Source organism: Bufo gargarizans, chromosome 1 (genome assembly GCF_014858855.1).
Source record: "Bufo gargarizans isolate SCDJY-AF-19 chromosome 1, ASM1485885v1, whole genome shotgun sequence".
NCBI lineage: Eukaryota > Metazoa > Chordata > Amphibia > Anura > Bufonidae > Bufo > Bufo gargarizans.
Window position 1 is genome coordinate 41,267,872 of NC_058080.1, and position 5,270 is coordinate 41,273,141.

Consider the following 5,270-nt stretch of genomic DNA (forward strand, 5'->3'; position numbering starts at 1 on the left):
ATTAATATGATTGTAAATTACAGCATAATTAGAACTGGTGGACACCGGTCCACATAAAATATACCAGAATCTATGAATTAAATATTTATTTGTGATTTGCTTTCTTAATTGAAAGATGGAAAATTCACTAAAAACTGTGCTAGATGTCGTTTATCTGACATTCTGCATATTTAATACACCGTCAAAATCATCAGGAAATCCATCTATTTCGAAAATAAATTGACTTGACGGTTTTGTCCTGGATAGTTAAAGACGTTCTCTGGGAGTAAGATATTGGTGACCTATCCTCGGGATAGGCGATCAATATCAGGTTGGTGGGGGGCCAACTCCGGGAACCCCCGCCGATCGGCTGCTTGAACAGGCCAGTGACGTAACGTTCATTGGTCACATGGCCTATTTGCAGCTCAGACCCATTCAAGTGAATGGGCTTGGGCTGCAATACCAAGCACAACCACCATACAACGAACAGCGCTGTGTTGTACAAAAGGTTGCAACGCTCATCAGAGTGCCATGGCGGTGCAGAGAGTTAGACGCCCACTGATCAGATACTGATGACTCTGGTTTCGTCCTCCAAACTATGTGATATCACTGTGCACATTACTGGCACTATGACAAGTACAGTGACATGCAGGTGTACAGCATGTGACTTCTGCAGCCAATCATTGTCGTCAGCAGTCTGTCCTCAGCACAGTGACGTGCAGGTGTATGGAACGCTACATACCGGCAACTCCTAGCTGCAGTTTGTAGAGAACGATGCTGGAGAGAGTGGTGAGTATAGTAGAGAGTTCACATCTCTGTTTCATTTTCCGTTCTGATCCGTTAAAAGAACAGAAAAAAAACACGATCCTGTAAAAAAAAAAAAAAAAAAAAAAAAAAAAAAAAAGGATCCTGTGCATCAGTTTGCACATTTTTGCTGACAAAAGAAGATTGTTGCATTGGATTCTTTTTAGTTTAATGGCTATAACTTTTTTTTATTTGTTGGGCTAACTACATTTTTTTTTCAGTGCTTTTTTTTTATTAATTCAAGCTCCTTTTCATATAATTTTTATATGCATTTATTTATTTATTTTGAATTTTATTTGACTTATAATTTGAATTTTTTTTAAAAGATATCCTATTTTTCCTGGTATTAATATATTATTACCTAAGGTAAACTTCAATATATTATACGTCTACTTTCGGGTAATCGAGCCATATGACAACGATTTATGCAGGAAATTTTTTGTGTTTTTTTTTTGTATATTTTTTAATTGTTCTTTAATACAAAGGAGAGAAAAGAAAAAAGAATGTGACACTCACCAAAAAATATTCTTTACATCTTTATTCATATAAAAAGGTCAGCGTCATGCGGGCAAAACACAGTTAGAAGGCCACCACCACTCACATTCGAGTGCAGCACCAAATTAAATACCATACCTACAGCAGTGCCGACCGTATCCTCTACATATTACTACTTTTTTTAAAAATTTACACTATACTTTTCCACTGGAAAATTACAAGGAAAAAATGCCCAGGAAAAGTAACAATGGTCAGTGTTAGGGCTGTGCCAGGTCTACTTAGACCTGGCAGGAGCGGGATCCCGACAATCATACGACCGGTCACACAATCACCAGGCTAAACGTAGGCTCAAAGAGGTGGAAACCGTTCATATCTTCTCTCTCAGGTTCCACACAGTCTTACAGTGGGAGGACCCAATGCTCAGCTTCCCGATTACTTGGGCAGCCGGCAAAAGCCTACTGTAATCTACTGTGACGCAGGCTTTAGACATGTAAACCGCCTGCCGCAAATATATGGTAGGCAGTCCTTAAAAGGTTCTCCGGGAATTAAGAAAATAGAAATACATAAATATTACTTTATTATTAATATATTCTCAAATACCTTTCATTAGTTATAATGGCTCATTTTGTCTGGGAAGCAATCATCAGGGGAAACAAAATGGCCACTGTCATACTAGTAAATACAAAACCTGTCCTAATCACACAGGAGGACAAGTTACTTCACAACACTGAGCTAAAGAGCAGCCTCAGCCTCCTCTTTGCTCTACTTGTCAGGGATTATGATCCTCCTGACCTCTGTTCATTTTATCTTAGATAACATAGCAAAGCTGAAGAGTGACCTGCATAAAACAATGCAGGCAATGTGAAAATTGCATAAATGCTCATTGAACATACAAAGACGTAAACATATCAAAGCTTTATTTCCTTCTCATTTTACATATTGTGTTCTGTTTATACTAGAGATGAGCATATTTTTCCAAAATTCGATTCAGCTAGTACGCCGAATAAAAAAAAATTTGGTTCGATCCAAATTTATTACCGGCGAATCGCGTAAAAAAAACTGCTATTTCCAGGCTACAGAGAGCCTTTATAGTGATGTAGTCTGCTGTGGTAGTGAAATAATACTGTGAGTCAGTATGACATGCAGATGACAGGCGTCGCTCTTAGAATCACTGCACACTTTACTTATTTGGGCGGTCATGGGGCCAAAACTGACCAAATAACTCAAGTGTGAACTCAGCCTTACAGGTCGATGTTAGCGCCAAGAAGAAGTGCACTCCTTTTATACCGTCGTCAGCTGATTCCACATGGATGTCTACAGAATCTGTTCTATTAAACTCTTATACAAGTAGAGCCCCCCCGACAGAGTGGAGAGGGTGTCAGCAGTAAGTTTGTGTTGATGTCACAGATTATTTTGCCCTTCCTCTTGCCCTTCCTCTGAACAATAACCCCCAAAAAAGGGATCCTGTCTGTGGAGCATCCGCCTTCACCCGGTCAGCATTTGGTCAATAATCCATCAGTATTGCTAATGCCAAAAATAACAGGAGTGGATCCAAAACAGAGATAACATGTGAATGGAATATTCAGACATGCAGTCTTCTGTGTTTTGTACCACTCCTGCTTTTGGCTACCAAATCGCAAGCCAATTCTGATGGGACCATACAGGCCTTACAGCTCCTACACAAACAGGATCCGTTGTGCGTCTCATGCCAACAGACAAAATAGTGGCCCAGTCATGAAATGGGGAGGGTGGGAACAGCATGAGAAGTCCACAGAGTGGCCCTATGACATAGTGGTGAGGTGGAAGCAGCATGAGGAGACCACAGAGTGGCCCAATGTCAGTGTGGAGGTGGCGGCAGCATCAGGAGGAGGCCACAGAGTGGCACAATGACAGTGTGGAAGTGGCGGTAGCATCAGAAGGCCACAGAGCGGCACAATGATAGAGTGTGGAGGTGGTGGGAGCATCAGAACCAGCAGATATTGGGAAGGACAGACAGCTCCCTTTGGCTGAGGTGGTGGAGCCTTGAATGCCTGAAACCAGGTGCATGCCACTGGGTGATGCAGCGGTTGCTGCGGCAGGCAGGACCACCACATCGGAGCCACGGTTCTCCCAGGCCACTTTATGGTGACGCTGCATATGTTGATGCAGGGCCGTGGTGCCAACATTGCTTCACCGTCTGCCCACAGATTCTACATCTGGCCATGTTAACCTCCTCTGGCGCCTTAACAAAAAACTGCCACACCGCCAAGTAGGTGATTTTACCCCCAACACTACGCACTGACTGACTGCTACCGCCGCTACTTTCGTGAACCCGTGCACCACTACTTTCCGGGCAGGTAGGCTCCTGCGAAGCGGGTGGTCTACCTCGGGCACATTTGGCTACTGACCTCCCACTGCTGAAACCCTGCTGATTCCCGGCCACGCTAGCGACTTGCTGGCTCTGCCGCTGCCTCACGGGCAAGCTGCCACCCTCTTATCCCGATGACGATAAAGCCCCTAATTCACCCAGCGCCCAAGTGTGATCAGCTACATCATCATCATCGAATACTGTCTGCACGTCACTGATATCCTCAACAGTCTCTGGGTCAGGAGCCTGACCGCTCGCAACACCAGCTCCCACGCCACTCACCTCATCACTACTTGCCCGCCTAGCGGAGGAAGCGGCGGATGTCTCCTCCACATCTTGGCTGGCCAGTAGCCACTGACTGTCCTCTAGTAGCTCTTCCTTGCTGTATAATGGGGCTGAGCCCACAGCATATAATACATCTCTGGCTGAGGGAATAGAAATGGACAGAGGCAGGTTGAGGACAGGTGAGGGCACAGGGCCAGCTCCCGGGCTATGCCAACTAAGGGTTGTGTCTGACGAACCCACGACTCTTGGCTGGGGGTGTCGGATGTCACTTGGGACGAAGTGGATGACAGAGTTAATCATTTAAGAACCGCTGGGTTGCTGGTCAAGACACAACTGCTAAATGACACCGGGAGCTCAGGCCTCTCGTTGCGACTCCTGCTGCCACGGCCCCTTACTCTGCTGCGACCTGTGCCTGCGCCAGAAACATTTAGGCCTCTGCCACTCCCCTGTGCAGGGCAAGGCACTTCTCTGTTTGACATACTGTTAGATCAAATAAAAAAATAAAAAGGAAATTAAAACACCCCAAAAAAGTCTGTAATTTTCTCACTTCACCACACAATGGCTAATAAGCCCTTTTTTTCCCACTTCGCCACAAAAGGCTTTAGAACATATAACTGCACCGCTGAGTGGCAAATAATATATATTTTTTCGCTACTAATACACACCAAAAAGGGCTTTAGAACATATAACTGCACTGTTGAACGGAAAATATATATTTTTTTGCCACTAATACACGCCAAAAAGGGCTGTAATTTTCTCACTTCACAACAACAGCCCTCAGGAGGATAGCTTTTCAATGGAATTTTGGGTATCCATCTCAATGATGATCCACTCTAAGAGAACCTGGGACTTCTTCGATTGTATTTGTTTCTTTAAAATCTGAAACAAGGTTTACTTAGAGGGATGCTAAACCCTGACAACATAGATAATACAAATATATTTTAATATATAGTGATCACACAGTTACGACTACAAGGTGCCCCCAAACGACTGTTATAAGCACTTTAGGAGAGATCTTGCAGATAAAACTTCCTTTCCCCATTAATTTCTATCTTCGGCAACAGAACGGCTGGGTGTAAGTGCCTGACATCATCACCCACTGAATAAAAGGTCCAACATACTGAAATGCCAGCAGATTGATCTGCCTGCATTGATTTAGGAGAGCCTATCAGTCAAGTAACACCCCTCAGTTTTTGCAGTGTTGCAGCTGCCTATTTCGAGCAATTACAGTCACCGTCCATGGAGCCGACAGCAGATACGTGTCGCCACTCTAGATATCTCTGGAGCATTGATCAGCCTGCCTCACCACCAAGCTTTTGAGTTGCTCTCAGAGATCTCTTGACAACCCACCAAGTCTTCT